We start from the raw sequence: 18256 nt of genomic DNA on the forward strand, positions 1-18256 counted from the left end.
CTTTAGTGTTCATTCACCCTTTCACCTTTCTACACTCATGCATACATTATGCTGGATGTATAGACACTGATTGCTTTTGCTTACCTATAACTCACTCCACTTTTTCCTGCTTTCTAGTAGTGAGGACTTTGCAATCTGAGTATTGTTGATACCTCTCATATGGAGACTGTACATTATTGCATATTAAAGGGCTACTACATTTGTGCACTTGTTTTTATGGTTTTATGTATATGGATTGAATAACGGCTTGTTTATACTTTTTCAATACTGTTGTGGTGTGGTTCATTGGGGGCCATTGCCTGTTCTCTGTTGCTGATTACTGTACTTATTGGCCTTTCTGCACACAACTGACTTATTATTTGCATTTACAAGCCTTGTGCACATTTATGATGGTGCTTGTCCCAAGTGTTGTGGTGCTCAAAACAGGGTTGCTCTCCCCGGAATAAATAAGAGTAACCACGGTGGTTACTTTGGATTCAAATGAGCTCTAATTGCCGCAGCTGAGCGGCTCGGGTCAGGAAAATATGGCGTGGGGAAAAAATGGCGCACAGTGATAAATCTTTTAAAACGGTATTTATAGTTTTAAGGATATGCAGTAACTTTATTTAAAACGCTATTTATCGTTGGTCTGACCCCCGCCCCTCATGTCCTGCGGTGTCCCCCGGTTCCTGTCTTCTGCCTCCCCCGCCCCCCTCGCACGTCCAATTTTGTCTCCCAGTGATTTCATCTCTGCCCCGGACTGGAGTGTAATGCTACAACAGTCCTACCTAAGCAGATCTTACGAACAGCTGGTGGATGTATCTGCTCGCTGCCGCTGAAGACTTTCTGATGCACCAATCACGCTGGGGGTGCTGCTCCAGAATTGCCAATCACCGCTGCTCATGTCTCTGCTCCGTCTGCTAATTGGACCCAATGCTCCCGCCTCCGAGACCATCGCGTCCAATTAGCAGACGGAGCAGAGACATGAGCAGCGGTGATTGGCAATTTTGGAGCAGCGCCCCCAGCGTGATTGGTGCATCAGAAAGTCATCAGCGGCAGCGAGCAGATACATCCACCAGCTGTTCGTAAGATCTGCTTAGGTAGGACTGTTGTAGCATTACACTCCAGTCCGGGGCAGAGATGAAATCACTGGGAGACAAAATTGGACGTGCGAGGGGGGGCGGGGGAGGCAGACAGGAACCGGGGGACACCGCAGGACATGAGGGGCGGGGGTCAGACCAACGATAAATAGCGTTTTAAATAAAGTTACTGCATATCCTTAAAACTATAAATACCGTTTTAAAAGATTTATCACTGTGCGCCATTTTTTCCCCACGCCATTTTTGACTGTACTCGAGCGGCTAGATGCGGCGGGGTTGTATTGATTGATATAGCCAAGGTTTTATGAAGAAAAAGAAATGTCTTTACACTGTCAGAGTTATGCTGGGTTTTGCTTAAAACGTATTGTTATATAGCGAATACCTAATTTCTTAAATATATAGGGTGCACCAGTTATATTTTCTTAGTGATAAAGTACATTGTTTAACACTGATGCAAGAAAAATGTGCAACTACCTAATCAATTCATTTTTACTATCAAATAGATCATTTTCTTAACTTAATTTTACTGGGTATATGCAGGATAATCCACAAAATATAAAAAACACAATAATTATTGCTGTTGGTATCCCTTTTAAAATTCTGAAGTATCCTCAGGAAAGGAGATCTACAAAAGACGTGTCCTGGAGTAGGGCTTTAAACATATAAGAAACTCATTAGTGATGGCCAGTTTTCAAGCAGTGTTATGGAGGAGGCCAAGCTCTGGAAGGTCTGTGGAGGGTAACCGTCTGACAATAGCAGTCTCCTGCCTGGCACAGGCTCAGATGGCTGCAGCAGACAGGCTATGGGACATCCACGGATTGGTTTACAAGTGGTGACAGGTGGCAGGTGAGAGGATTTTGTTCTACAATCCGATTTTCCATTCACTCCACTGCTGGACACAAAAGGGGCTGATTACCAAAGCCCTCCATGTTAAGGAGGGGGAGAAGGGGGATTCATTTCTATGAATGGCTGAATGGCCCTGTGTGCTGTGACTCCATGCTGGGGTCTCAACTAAGTTTACCCGTCAAACAGGAGGACAATCCAGCTTCAGGGAGCATCAACCAACATGGTGGTTGGCCTTCAATAAATATTTTTTTTTTAGTAAAGGTTAAACAGTGATGGGCCATCAACAATGGGGAAAAAAAGAAATAGGCATATTGCAAATATACTGAAGGCACACAAACATTTTATGGAAAATGCAATCCAGTATAGGATAAACCACTAAGCACAAGCCAGTCTCTGTCATGATGGGCTGGAGGAAGCAAACAGCAGAAAATGTACCTTTATCATACATCATGCTTTTGGTGTATATGCAGAGCTTCTGTTTGGGTTCAAGGTGCGTTTGTAGTTCCTGGGGGGGCTCAGCGCATCTCTGATTGGAGGCCATTCGGAGGCGGCCTGGTGTTGCGCTGATCCACCTTTTGCACAATTTTCGATTTTTCAATTTTATTTGGTAGCGCACCCAGGCTATGCATATACATAGGTTAGGATTTAGTTAGTGTTAGGCCCCTCCCATGGAGGATTGACTTCTTCGCAGTGGGACGGACGAGTACTTAATAGGTTGCATGCAAGCTGTTACAGGAAACCAACATCCTCCTCCAGTGGTAGACAGGTCATGTGTATGCTCGGTGTGTATTCGACCCCACAAGTGGGGCTTGCACTCTTTTGCAGGTAGGCACTAGTCTGTTTTTAAGTAGCGCTGCTCATTTCCTTGCTACATACATCTTGCTATTAAACAACACACAATAATTCAGAATAAGCTATGAGCCCACAAAGTGCAAAAAAGCATTTCTAAGTGAAGAAGAAATGTCTCTCTATGACAGAAATGCTCTTTCATCTGTGTTTCCAGGACAAAAGTGAATAACTGAAAGGCAGTCCACCTTTATATACACAGGCTATTATATACAATACCAGAACTAGACCCCCCCCCCCCCCCTCCTCTCAGGTTCATCTTCTAAATAACACTCTCCACCAACTGACTTTCACTGTATTAATTAACCAGTGACACTGATGGGCAGAATGGTACCAGCTCCTCCATACTTCACGTCTCTATGACAACAGTGTCCTTTCTTGTAATTTGACCCAACGTCAGGCCATGTGACGAGAGGGGGCGCTGTCATCATGGAGACACGACGCATGGAGGCGATAGATCGCCGGTGGTACCGTCCGGAGAGGCGAGTTCTCTGTTACACACTGCTGGCCGCCTATACTAATGGAGGGGGCCAGAGGGGAGGGAGGGAGTGAAATCCCCTCGGTCAGTGGCCACCTATACTAACTGGGGGAGGGGGGAAGCAGACTGGCCACCTATACTAAGTGGGGGAGGGAGGAAGCAGACTGGCCACCTATACTAACTGGGGGAGGGAGGAAGCAGACTGGCCACCTATACTAACAGAAGGGAAGAAAACACACTGGCTACCTGTACTAACTTGGGGGGGGGGCACACTGGCTAACTAATACTGGGGGGCTACCTAATACTTGTGGCACCTGTGACTATCTAAAACTGGTGAAGGGGGAGGGGACACAAAGGTGCCTAATAAATTTTTTTTTGGGGGGGGGGGGGCACCAAAATCTGGTTACGCTCAGGGCCCTGTGAAACCTAAGGCCGGCCCTGATGGTAAAAGTCCTTGGAACAATGCATGCATTCGGTCCTTCTGTAGGAACGCATGCTAGAAGCTCTTCTTTAGCAGATGAAATGGTGAAAGACAATGCGGGCAATGCTGGCCCCAGATTTATACAATCTTAGAATTGGGGCTGGATTACCTCCAAACTAGGTGTGGTTAAGGTGGAATTACCTCCTGGTCAGCAAGGTCGCAGCCCCCAGCAAAAAAATGTAACATTTATTAATCATCTGCGTGACTCTGCCCCAGATTGGTGTCGCCAATCCGAGACTATATTCATAAGCGGCCTGCGACCCTGTTTCATTTGAGGGTACACATGCCTAGCATATCGCATTCGGTCTGCGCATGCTGAATAAAGCAGTTTTCCAACTGACCCCCAACAGTTAGAAAATTGTAATTCGGTGGTTGATAGAACTGGTTTATGGGTATCAGAAAATGTATTGTCTTTCTATGACAAGCCTATTTTGAATTACAAATACATTAAAGTTCTCTTTGTCTGATTCTAAGATTTCGGAGGGAATCTCTTATCTATGCTGGCTCTATCTGGTTTTTGGGGATGAGCTGTAGGCAGCAAATGGTCTCAGCAGGAGGTTTAGCCACGTGTGACATTCCTCTCTGGACCTATGCAGGACATGGGGAAGGTGGGTGAGGGGTTTGCTTTCAAGTAGTGTGGGTGATGGGGGGAGTTCTTAAGAGAAGAGAGAAAACAAAATGCACTTCTTGTTCATTTTACCGAGTGACAAAACAAAACTGACATTCTGATCGACAATACGGAAATCGTTGGCGATTACGCACAGCTTTCCGTAGTGTTCATCACAGAAACAATTTATCAACACTGACAACTGGAGCAAAAGTGCTGCAGTTTCCATACCAACCAAATTCCAAAATCCAAGAATTTCTTCTGAAGGCAACTGTTCTCTGTATGCTCCAGTTTTTAATGCACCTGTTTTAATAAATTTGCCCAACAGTTTTGGTTGCTAATAGTAACCTGAGTCCCTATTTCATCTTCCAAGTTTAATATAAAAAAATGAAAGAAAATCTGATTGGTTGCCATGAGAAAGTAAGATATTAATTTGTATACATAACAAAATGAATAAAATTGGAAAATCGAATGAATCAGTCCCATCGGGATTGTAGAGAACAGAAAACAGATTCAGTTATTTGCCAAAGGATTGGATTGGTTGCCATAGGCAACACTATAGAAAGTAAATTGTTATTAATACTAAATGGTATTATTTTAGCATTATGATGACTAGTTCATCCATTTGAATTCAGCTATCTCCAGTTCAGTTCTGTAGAATTTTTATATGGTGGTCAAACTATTGAGACGTGCAGGATTTTTTTCATTATGGCATAGATTCCTTTCATTTCAAATAGGCAAAACAAGTATTTAGACAGGAGGAAAATGTTGGCATGCTCCTTTATGGCAGGAGTGACTGGGGTATCATTGCATTTTTGCTTTAATACAACAATACAGCTTCTTTTCACGCTGCGCATTGACCTCGTGACTTCCTATGTCAAACATAAACTGCTGAAAAACAAGGCAACCTTTACTGGTGGAATCGTGGAAAGAATGCTCAACAAGAAGTAATTATTTCAATGACCTATAGAAGAGCCCATGAGAATTGGGAAATGTTAATAACGCCTTTGACATTGGCGTTTTTGTCGCCACCTGTTATATAAAAGAATGTTGCTCAGCAGCTGAAAACTGAAAACATTTATAAATAAAAAAAAAAAAAAAAGCTTCATAGTGAAACGTTATCCAAGCATTCCTTTGCCATCAGTAACATTGGAGAATCAGTCATGTCTGCTCGGCAGGGAATGGGTTTAATGTAGACATGGAGGACCAGCGAGGACGAGGTGGAATTCAAGGAGGAGGAAAAGGGGGAGGAGGGAGAGGAGATATTTCATTTCATTCACAGACACTTGCCTGCAGCTCAGCCGCTCCTTTTACTGCACCTGCCAGCCATATTACCTCCCAGAATCCTCCCCGAGAGGCCGCTTCCTGCAGCACCACACATTTCCCCCAATACAGAAAAATCTTGTCTCTACCCTTCTACAGCTGACTAAACCTCAGGTATCGTTCTCAATTCTGTAGCTTTCTGCTATTCATAACAAAAAAAACAAAAAAAAATCAAAATAGGTTAATAAATAGCTCATCCAATATAATATAAATCTGAAAGCTGCAAAGCTGTCATGCTGATCCTCTAAGTTTAAAAGGCTTGACTCTGAAGTTGTTAAAGATAAAGAGGAACTCCAGCCTAAACAAACAGTGTCATTAAGTCACATTAGTTATGTTAATTAAAATAGATAGGTAATATAATCTCTTACCCACCCTGTTTTAAATAAACGGGCAAATGTTTGATTTCATGACGGCAGCCATCTTTTTGGTTGAAAGGAGGTGACAGGGAGTGTGAGACACAGTTCCAACTGTCCTGTGTGCTGATCACCCATCCCAGTTGCTAGGCAACGTGACTAACAACATAGGAAATCCCATCATGCTTTGCACAGCATCAGGGAAAAACCGCCCGGGCAGATTTCTTTGATGGGGCAGAGCTTAGCTAAAAATGCAGCTAAAATGATGATTTGGTAAGAATAACTAAGTTCTGATGCTGTGAAACTGTTAAAGAAACACTAAGCCTTTTCAGTTATGCTGAGTAAATTTTTAGTGCGGAGGTTCACTTTAAAGAGGAACAATAAAAAACAGAGCGCCTATAATGCTGCCAGGATCAGTGGGTGTCAGAAGAAGTAATTTACCTGCTCACCCATACAACATTGTGTCTGAAACTCTGCCCCCTCCATCAACAAAACCACCATAGCAGTTTTGTCTAAAGTCTTCCGAAGCTGTGGCCACCCTCACCTGTGTTGCCCCATCCCTCCCCAGCTCGGCAGCCACGGTCTAATAAGCATGAATGGGATGCACGGACGGGACGCGATAGGCGTTCAGGTTGTCCATCTTACAAAGCTGCTAGAACGATGGCGACCCAGAGGACGCCGAAGGACCCCACAGACTAAAAGGGGTTGGAAGAAGACCCAGGTAAGTAAAAGTCTATAGTTCAGGTGTACTTAAAAGAAGAATTATATTTTTTTCTTTCAAATAAGTCATTTAAATAAACACTTGCTATTCTGCTTACCATCCTGTTTAAACATGTCACACGGCTTTTTGTATCTCATTTAGGCTAAGGGCCCGTTCAGATCACAAATGTGGATGGCCATGCGTGCGGAACGCGTGCGGACCGCAACGCGTACGAATGCATGGCCATCCGCGTTTGTGTGCGTTGCGTGGCTGATCCCATCAGTGAAAAGTGAATGGGACAGCCGCGCGTTTTTGTAAAATCTGCGTGCAGCATGCATTCCCGGACCGCACAGGTCCGGAACGCATGCAGTGTGAACATCAGACATTGCACTCTATGCAATGTCTGATGTCGTGCGTATCGGCCACCTGCACGCGTTTCCAAAACGCGGCTGGAAACGCGTGCAGTGTGAACGGGCCCTTAGGTGTTTCAGTGATTGCAGATTCACTAATTGGTCAACACTGATCTTATTAGGCAGTGACGTAGCTATAGAGCTATGGGCCCCGGTGGGAGTTGTGCATGGGGCCCCCAAGCACTCTATAATTAACACTTGATACAGCGCAACAAAACCTGCCAAGGTCATCCACAGTGTCAGAGTTGCAAGAAGGGGATGGGGAACAGTTGGCTAATGATTATTACTATTCAAAACATCTATAGAGGTGATTATTACCAGCACAGGACCAATAAACAGCTAATACTTTGGTTGAGGAAGGACCCCATGGGGCCCCTCTGGCCCAAGGGCCCCGATGCAGTCGCTACCTCTGCAACCCCTATTGCTACGCCCCTGTATTTAGGGTAATGGACGTACAAGGAGCATCAAGGAGTTGGAGGGGTAAGTGGGGAAAACAATGCCCTCGGCCAAATTGGTCTACCAGGTGGAATGCTCACCCACATGCCAATGGGGGAATCAGGGGACACCGTACACACTTTCTTGGCACATGCATTCGCTTGCTATTTGCTGATCCAAACGCCAGTAGAGTCACTGATGACATTTCTAACAAAAGGTATTAGCAGACATTACTTCTACTACTATTTATATGCTCAATGAGAGCAATTTGTATTTGTTGGATACTTTATTTTGAGTATAGCTCTGTTTTAATCAGTTCAGTCCCCGCTTGCATGATCTCATGACATCCCCCTTAAAGTGGAATATAACCCAGTATTTCTTCTTTGCTCTAAAAGATTATTTACAGCATATAATATAATAACACAATGTTTGTTTGTTTTGTTTTTTTAAGTAAAACAGCATTTAAAGGGCTACATCACAGGACTAAGTAGAACAGAGGCGCCAACAGGATAAAAACAGTAATTAAAATGTTAAAAAATTCGCTGAGGAGGCTATGGTGGCTCCGCCCCCTCCAAGCAAACACAGAAAACTGTGTAATATAATCAGAATAAATTTATTGGTACACTCCAGGGTATAGATACACAACGCGTTTCGCGGGTATGAGCCCGCTTCTTCAGGTAGTAGAAGTAGGAGTACACAGCAATCTGTCAGCAACACACCTGGCGCCAAGGTGTGGACTTTTGGACTTTGGCGCCAGGTGTGTTGCTGACAGATTGCTGTGTACTCCTACTTCTACTACCTGAAGAAGCGGGCTCATACCCGCGAAACGCGTTGTGTATCTATACCCTGGAGTGTACCAATAAATTTATTCTGATTATATTACACAGTTTTCTGTGTTTGCTTGGAGGGGGCGGAGCCACCATAGCCTCCTCAGCGAATTTTTTAACATTTTAATTACTGTTTTTATCCTGTTGGCGCCTCTGTTCTACTTAGTTTGCACTTTATATCCACCCTTGGTGGAGGGGGATACCCCTTCTTTCCTTATCTACAGAGAGCGACTTTTTAATCCTGAGTGGGGACAGGTCAAATTCCTCACCTGCTTATACAGTGGTTGCCTGGAGGTAACCCTGGTTTGTGAGTATAATTTTTACTCTTTCACATTTACCAATTGCCAAAACCTACTACACCATATTGGGCTCTCGGTTCTCTCTCCTCTTGTGTACATCACAGGACTGACTTTCTCCTGCAGGGGCTGCCGCATCCGAACTGGTGATTAGCTTATCTTCTGTATACATTCTTTACTCGATACAATTAAGTAAACATTCTCTGGCTGTGCAGAAGCTTATGCTAATGAGTCCTGGAGTGAAACACAGGTCAGAAATCGCTGATGGCTGCATTTAAAACAGAATTACAACAGTTAAGAATAAAATGCACCAGCAGCTTTCAAAGTAAATAAACTGAACTTTTGGAAGTTATAATTTATAAATGAATTAGAATACTTGTGCACAAAACCAAATATGATAATAGTTTGGGTTATAAAAAGTAGGAAAACACATTTTTGTTGAATATTTTGTCAGAGTTTTAAACCACTTTAAAGGGAAGATCCGCGGTAGAATAAAAACAAAAACAAAAACCAAATCCACTTACCTGGGACTTCCTCCAGCCTGTGGCAGCCAGGATGTGCCCTCGGCGCCGCTCCGCAGATTCCTGGTCTTCTTCGGTGGCTGACCCGACCTGGCCAGGCCGGCTGCCAGGTCGGGCTCTTCTGTGCTCCAACGTGCGCCTCAAGAGGGCGCGCTGACGTCATCGGACGTCCACCGGGCTGTACTGTGCAAGCACAGTAGTTCTGCGCCTGTGCAGTACAACCCGGAGAACGTCCGATGACGTCAGCGCGCCCCTGTGAGGCGCATTTTGGAGCGCAGAAGAGCCCGACCTGGCAGCCGGCCTGGCCAGGTCGGGTCGGCCACTGAAGAAGACCGGGAGACTGCGGAGCGGCGGCGAGGGCACATCCTGGCTGCCACGGGCTGGAGGAAGCCCCAGGTAAGTGGATTTGGATTTTTTTTACTGCATGAACCTTCCCTTTCTGGACATAAGCAGGGGTCCCCTGGCAGTTTTTTTTTACCTCCGGTGAAACTGGCCTCGGTGGGGTGAAAAAATACTTCCTTGGCTTCTCTATAAAAATAAGGGCTAAATTGGGGATCAGTAGGGTTAGTGTTAGGCATAGATAGAATAGGGTTTGTGAAATATTTTAGGTAGGGAGGTGTGGGGGCACAGGATAGGTAGGTGGGGCCCAATAGTATCTGGCCCAGAAATTTCTGATGGCGGCCCAGATGATAGGGATTAGATTGTGAGCATCCAGTGAAAAATCGCAAATCGGAATTGTGATTTGCAGTATGAAAGAAGCCTCAGGAACTAGAATAAGAAACATGGTGTTCTTGGTGTAGGCAGGCTACTATAATAGGGAGCACTAGAGGGGGGACATGGAATGGGGGCTTCACAAGGAGGCTGTTACAGCTTTCTTTTAAAGAGGAACCGTAACCAAGGATTGAACTTCATCCCGATCAGTGACGTAGCTAAGGAGCTATGGGCCCCGGTGCAAGTTTTACATGGGGCCCCCCAAGCACTCTATACATAACAATTGATACGGCGCACCAAAACCTGCAAAAGGACAACAATAGTGTAAGAGGTGCAAGAAAGGGATGGGAAGCTGTTTGTTAATGATTACTATTATTTATAGTAGAGATTATTACCAACACATGGCCAATAGAGAGCTAATATGTTGAGAGAGGGCCCCTCAGACCCAAGGGCCTCGATGCGGTTGCTACCTCTGTAATCCCTATTGCTGCGCCACGAATCCCAATCAGTAGCTGATACTCCCTTTCAGGTGAGAAATCTTTACCTTTCCTCAAACTGATCATCAGGGGGCTCTGTTGGTTGATATTGTGGTGAAACCCCTCGCACAGTGGTCAGCACCAGGGTGCTGACATCATTCTGTGGGGTCTTGATGCATTGTGGGAAACAACAGCTGTTTTCAACTGCCAAAAATGCATCATCTCTTTCCAGCGACATTACCTGCCAGCAGTAAAGATGTCACCATGTGAAAAATGTCAGAATGTAAATCAGGGAGAGGAAAGATTTTACATTTGGTTTGTCACATCTAACAATGTATACCTAGCTTTAGTACATCAGGATAGACTCAGAACTCCAGGGTGAATGGAGCCAGGAGTCAAAGGGAGATAATGAACTCCAATTTACTCCCCAGACTCACATATAGTAGAAGGTTCAGGTCTTGGTGGAACAATAAGTTAATTTTCAGTGATATGAAGCAGGAGGCAGCTGCTATGAGACATTATTTCATTGACTACAGAGTGGTGAGACCTCCGTGTGCTCCCCACCATAATAAAGCCATAGCAAGATGTGATCTGGGTCTGCTGACGTAACCCCTGCCAGCCTGTGCTCTCTAGATATAGAACATTCCGTATACTCTTGCCTGCAGCCTGCGCACCATGTCTCATCTGGTTTGTAAGAAGACTCACAGAGCGGATAAAACAATTCTGCTCTGTAGGTCAAAAGATTCCCTGGAGCCAAAGTGCTTGTGTAACTGCCATTCTTGCACGTGTACAGAGGGGGAACGAAGTGTCCAATGCACCATCCACATCCCGGCCAGAGACCGGTTATTGCCAGAAAAAAAACAACCAATTATAGCGGCTGTTTTACTAACTGTCCAAGATTTGGCTGTGTTACTAACTGTCCAAGATTTCACACATCCTTGCCTTCCACAGTACCACTTCCCATGCTCTGTATTTTTTGTATTCTTTAGGTATGCATGCTGCACAATACAACTTCCCCTGTCCTGTATTTAGCGACTAATCTCTATGTATGGACATTGCACAGAATCACTTGTCCTATGAGTGAAAACGAATATTCTGTATGAATGGATGCTACACAGTACTACTTCCCCTTCCCTGCATATTGTTTTTATTCAGTATAGACATGGCACAGTACCACTTCCCCTGCTCTGTATCTGTACTTTTTCTGTATGTATGGACAATGCAGAGTCTTCCCAGAACTGCTTTCACTGCCCTCTGTCAGCAATTATTTCTGTATCTATGGATGCTACAGAGGTACACTTACACTGTCCTGTATCAGCTGTTTTTCACCATGTATGGATGCAGCACAGTACCACTTCCTCTACGCCATATCTGCTATTATTCTGTACAAATATTACTTCTCCTACCGGTATCTACGATTCTTCTGTATTTATAGATGCTACATAGTACATTCTTCCCTGTATCAGGGCTGGCACTCACTAAGAAATGACATATAGGCTGGACCACAAAAGGCAATAAAGAAAGTCTTCTGGCTCTGTCTATAGCAAGAGTCTGAAAAAAAAACTGAAACCTAAGGGCCTAAGGGCTTTATAAGCTATAGTCTAATGCCATCTGTACATGATGGAGATACTGACAAAGAGCTGCTTCAACTTTCTCAACATCAACTTTAAAAAGTAACTGAGTCTAACAGACTGGTTGAGGGGAAGAGCAGCTCTAGAAGGAGGGGTGGGAAACAGTGGCGGGGAGGGGGGACAGATCCCCCCTCCCTCACCTGGGTCCCCTCCTTCTGCCTCTTATTCCCGCTGCTCACCCGGGACCCCCCAGGTGTTCAACTCCTGCAGCCCACTGCGGGGACTGCCTCCCGGACGCAGAGCAGGGCTATGGGAAGATGGCTGCCGAAGCCCTGCACTGGAGACTATTTCTGTCTCTAGTACAGGGCTTCAGACGTCATCTTCCCATAGCCCTGCACTTTGCCTGTCAGTGCGGAAGATTTACACTGGCTGCAGGAGGATTGTCGCTGGAGGATCGTCGGGGAGCTGCACATGTGAGGCCGGCCAGGTGAGTCAATTTTTTTTGATTTATTTTTTACAGGTTGATTTTCTGGTGAATGCTCCCCACATAACAATTATTTTCTGGTGAATGCTGCCCACATAACTATTATTTTCTGGTGAATGCTGCCCACATAGCGATTATTTTCTGGTGAATGCTCCCCACATAGCGATTATTTTCTGGTGAATGCGCCCCACATAGCGATTATTTTCTGGTGAATGCTCCCCACATAGCGATTATTTTCTGGGGAATGCTCCCCACATAACGATTATTTTCTGGTGAATGCTGCCCGCATAACCATTATTTTCAGGTAAAATGCTGCCACTTTACGATTTCTGGTGAAATGCTGCCCACTTTACTATACTGGGAGCACCTATGCCTGGCATTACCCACCGTGGCGCGCTTAGTATGTCACACTCGCTCTTTTTTTTTGGGGGGGGGGGGGGGGGGTGTCTTAAAGTAACCAGCACCGGGTGTCAAATGCCCTAGGTACGCCACTGCTCCCGAGTCCCCTTGCAGAGAACGTTTACGCCACTGCTCCCGAGTCCCCTTGCAGCGGGCGTTTAGTTTACCTGAGTCTCTGCGCTATGGCCAGCTTCATTCTATTTCCGGTTTCCCATGACGCGAAACAGGAAATAGAATGAAGAAGCCGGCTGGAGCGCAGAGACTCAGGTAAACTAAATGCCCGCTGCGCGTTCTCTGCACGGGGACTCGGGAGGGGGCACTGATAAAGAGGGAGGGAGGAGTGATGTCAGCCTCCCTCCCCGCATTACACTTTGGGGGCTGGTGCCTCAATCTCCTCCTCTCCCCCCACAGTGGCACCCTACCACCAACCCGTGTTGGGTGGCTACACACACACACAGGGGGATCTGACTATATACACTGGCTATATGCAGGGGGGTCTGGCTATATGCTGGGGGATCTGGCTATATACAGGGGGGTGGGGCGATCTGGCTATATATACAGGGGAAAACTATAATCAGAGAAAAAGCATGTGTGCATCAACCAAGTGAACCTGACAAATCTGGCTTTGCAAATTTGGCCTATTGGCTAATCACGAGACATTGCTCATGCAAATAAGCATTTGCTTTCGCATGCCTAAATATGCAGGGTCAAAACCAAAAACCGCAAAACAATCGCCCTGCGGGAATTAGTTCATGCTATACAGCACTATCCAGGGGCGCCACGAGGAGGCTTCCCATTGCCCCCAGGCCCTGCATATTTAGGCATGCGAAAGCAAATGCTTATTTGCATGAGCAATGTCTCGTGATTAGCCAATAGGCCAAATTTGCAAAGCCACATTTGTCAGGTTCACTTGGTTGATGCACACATGCTTTTTCTCTGATTATAGTATATATACAGGGGAATCTGACTATATACACTGGCTATATGCAGGGGGATCTCGATATATACACTGGCTATATACAAGGGGGGATCTGACTATATGCACTGGCTATATGCAGGGGGACCTGGCTATATACACTGACTATATGCAGGGGGGTTTGGCTATATACACACTGGTTATATACCGGGGGATCAGGCTATATACACTGGCTATATATACAGGGGGGATTTGGCTATATACAGGGGGAATATAACTATATACACTTGCTATATACAGGGGGTATCTTCCTATGTACAGTAGCTATATACAGGGGGATCTGGCTATATACACTGGCTACATACAGGGCGATCTGGCTTTATACACTGGCTACATACAGGGGGATCTGGCTATATACAAGGGGGATCTCGCTGTATACCCTGGCTATATACAAGGGGGATCTGACTATATAGCCTGGCTATATACAAGGGGGATCTGACTATATACCCTGGCTATATACAAGGGGGATCTGACTATATACCCTGGCTACATACAGGAGGATCTGGCTATATACACTGGCTATATACAGGGGGTATCTGGCTATATACAAGGGGGATCTGGCTTTATACCCTGGCTATATACAAGGGGGATCTGGCTTTATACCCTGGCTATATACAAGGGGGAAATGACTATATACCCTGGCTATATACAAGGGGATCTGACTATATACCCTGGCTATATACAAAGGGGATCTGACTATATACCCTGGCTATATACAAGGGGTATCTGACTATATACCCTGACTATATACAAGGGGTATCTGACTATATACCCTGACTATATACAAGGGGGGATCTGACTATATACCCTGGCTATATACAAGGGGGATCTGGCTATATACCCTGGTTATATACAAGGGGGATTTGGCGAAATACAAGGGGGAATTTGGATATATGTACTGAACGGGGAGTCATCTGGCTATATACGATAAATGGGGATAATGTGGTTACCTATCCTAACTGGGGGTCATATAGCTACCTATACTGTAAATGGGGCGCCTCCTCTGGCTACCTGTGCGATAAATGAGGGGGTCATCTGGTCACCTGTACTAAAGGGTAATTTCGTTATCCATAATAAAGGGGGGTTATCTGACTACTTAATCACTGCCACATTATATATATTTTGGCGAAACACTACTGCATTATGTGTATTTTGTAGGGAAACTCTGCCTATTGTGTGTATTTTGTGGGGAAATGCTGTGCATCATGTGTATTTTGTGGGCAAACGCATGCACGGTAGCGCACGGGCTGCCAAAAGAGACCTTACAGGAATCCATCCCCCCCCCCCCCCCCCCCCTTTGAAAACCCTGGGTTTGCCCCTGACTAGGGCCCTAAGGATTCATGGCAAATAGCATAACGTGTTAAACAAACACTAAGTTCATTCTGAAAAGAAAGGGGAAGGTGCTATTTGCAACGTACATTATGTTGCTTTCATCAACGCTGGTAAAACATCTGATGTGTGTTGTGTGCGAACGACAATTTTACGGGTGCTTCGTGAATCAGGGCCTAGTGTGTTGCATAATGCGCACAACACACACTGCTTGCTCTTTCACTCTCGCATTATCGCATTATTTTTATAATTTATCAATACTAGGGGATCCACTGAGATTCCATAATAGTAAGATAGTTAAAACCCCCTGATCTCTGTAGTTGCAGCTTCCTGGTGGGTGATAAATCTTAAAGGTAACTTGAAATGAGAGGAATAAGGAGACTGACATATTTCCTTACACTTGTCCACTTTTTTTTGCGTTGCGTTACCCTTTCTGGACGCAGGGTAACATAAAAGCAAAAAAAAAGTGTAAGGGGCCCAGTACACTTTCCAATTCGGAAAGTCAACAGCGGTGTTAACATGCGACTTCCACGGCAAAGCAGCAGCGGCGGAATGCATTGAAGTCAATGCACGATGCACCGAATGTAAAATTCGCAAGGAACATGCATCGAATGCAAATCCGACGGGGAAGCCAAGAATCCCAATGACGTACTTCCTGTCCAGCAGGGACTATGTCACTGGCACATACATAGCTCAGCACACCATGTTTACAATATACAATGCAAGACAATAACAATAACAGACCAAGGAGGCTAAACACCAAAGAGGTGGTGTCACAGTAAGGTGCAGTTAAAGTGCCTCGCAGACAGATTCTCTATAGCGGCAACTAGTGAACAAAGAAAGGGGGGGTGGGGCGTGGAGTGCATGAATGGAGTTTAAAGGATACCAGGGCCCAAAGCATTAGGAGAAACGAGGGGAGCAGGCATGAATTGGGAGCTGTCCTGATGCCCACCATTCCCCCCCCCCATTCTCCTCTGCCCCCCTTCATACCTAAAGCCCCTCTGGGGTCGCCGGAGTCGGCCATCACTGCGCCTGTGTAGGCCCGGCTGCGCACATCCTACAACACACGACCGCGGCTGGAAGCGCTCTGCACATGATGCAATAGTGACGTCATGCACAGAGCGCTCCCAGTCTCGCTGTGTAGGACATGCGCCGCTAGGCCAGTGCAATCATAGTGATGCCTTACTTCGGCCACCCGGAAGAGGCTGCCAGTGGGGCTATAGGTATGAAAGGAGAGGGGCAGAGGAAAACGGGGGGAGGGAGCGGAGGGCATCAGGAGAGGTCCCCATTCCTGCCTGCTCACCTGTTTCTCTTAATGCTTTGGGCTGTCAGAGGTTGACAGCAGAGAGGAAAAAAAAAAAAAAGTTCCTGTGCCTTGCAGTCCTGGTTGAGATATCCAAAACCCCCCAGCCTGATGGGAGCTGACTAAGGGCCCGTTTCCACTAGGAGCGGTGCGATGTGGCTACATAGCCACATCGCACTGCAGGTGTGCTGAAACACATGCATGGCAATGGAAGAGTTTCCACTGCGTGCATGTTGTGCGGAGCGATCAGAGAATCTGCAGCATGCTGCATATTCTCACATGGCCACATCCGCCCGCAGCTGCGTCCCATCTCCTCAATTGGCTTTCGCATCGGGAGATGCGGAAGTGATGCGGCCGGTGGCAGAAGTAATGCGATGCGGCTACGTAGTCGCATTCGCATCACTTTGTAGTGGAAACCGGCCCTAAAGTAGCGGTGGCATGGGTGAGAGGGATCGCTTGCAATCCTCAGTGCTCTGGAGCCCAGTCTAGTGTTGTGGAGGAGACCTAGTTTGGGGAGGGGAGGGGGGGGGGGGGGGAGGAGGTTTCCCGATGATTCTCTCTGCTGATCTAATAACCCTCTGAAGCTTGTGTCTATCACTGGCAGAGGAGCCAGCGTACCAGACCCGGATGGAAGAGCAGAGGACTGTGAAGCTGATCATCTGCCTTAACACTTTTAGCTATAGACCCTGTACAAGCATGCAGATCAGTCGTTTCTGACAAAAGTCTGACTGGATTAACTGCATGCGTGTTTCAAGTGCATGATTCAGACACTACTGCAGCCAAAGATCAGCAGGACTGCCAGGCAACTGGTGTTGCTTAAATAAAAACAGTAAATATGGCAGCCTCCATATCCTTTTTACTACAGTTTCCCTTAAAGAAAAACATTAAATACCAAGGAAGTCAGCTTCCACATCATTGTTACATTACAGGATTAAAGCCTCATACACATGCTAGAGGGTTCGTGACCGAAGGGGCTTGTTGTGGCTGTCTCTGCTAAGAATCTAGCCTGCGTTTGGTGATCCCAATGCATCACAAAGATCGGGAATGCTGGATCACCTAAGCTGAGCTCAGGCCAACCCCACTGTTTCCCTACTCTCACACCCTGCTGGAAGTCACTTTTTCTTCCGCCCCCCCCCCCCCCTTCCCTAGCAACAGAATACAGGCTAGCCACACACCTGTACAGAACTCCGCCCTGAACTGTCGCCAGATGAATCGAGTCCCACTTCCTGTAGGGACTGTGCATGTTTATGCACCTCAATAGTGGGTCAAAAAAATCTAATCGGCTGCCATCATCACAAAATATGCTTCCTCTCTGCATACACCAAGCCCTTTATGTAATACAGCTATCCAACTTGATGCTCCACTGATCCTGATATCAATTACCCTTCATGGTATCTTCTCACCCAGAAAACTGGCAGGTAAATTATTTGATTTTCAATCTAACTCTACATTTCTAGATGCATAAAACAAAATACACACTGATCTGTTAAATCAATTCATCCAGGCAGCACATGCCGCAAGTCAGCCATGTCCACGGATCAGCAATAAAAAGTGCGGAACATAATAAGGATGTCATGGTGAAGATACAATATTCAAAGCACGATCTAAACTTTCTGTGCAGCATAAACTTACTTTTGCTTTGCTGAGGACCTGTAAATGCAATTTGGAGACACTATAAAAAAGAAAGCAGGAAAGATTTTGGTTCTTTTTTTGCCTTATGCGCTGCTAAGAGGCAGATGTGGTTAAAAGAAAAAAAAAGCCCTTTAAAGCTGCACTCCAGGGAACAATTATTTAATGTAATTTAT

The 18256-nt window shown here is 45.7% G+C and overlaps 1 protein-coding gene across 2 annotated transcripts in view; it reads right to left on the reverse strand.

Moving 5' to 3' along the window:
• Positions 1–18256, reverse strand: part of KIAA1549 (KIAA1549 ortholog) — a 206519-nt gene that overhangs the window by 136326 nt on the left and 51937 nt on the right. The gene's annotated exons all lie outside the window — the stretch shown is intronic.

The sequence above is a fragment of the Hyperolius riggenbachi genome, chromosome 3 (assembly GCF_040937935.1).
Source record: "Hyperolius riggenbachi isolate aHypRig1 chromosome 3, aHypRig1.pri, whole genome shotgun sequence".
In the NCBI taxonomy this organism is placed as follows: Eukaryota; Metazoa; Chordata; class Amphibia; order Anura; family Hyperoliidae; genus Hyperolius; species Hyperolius riggenbachi.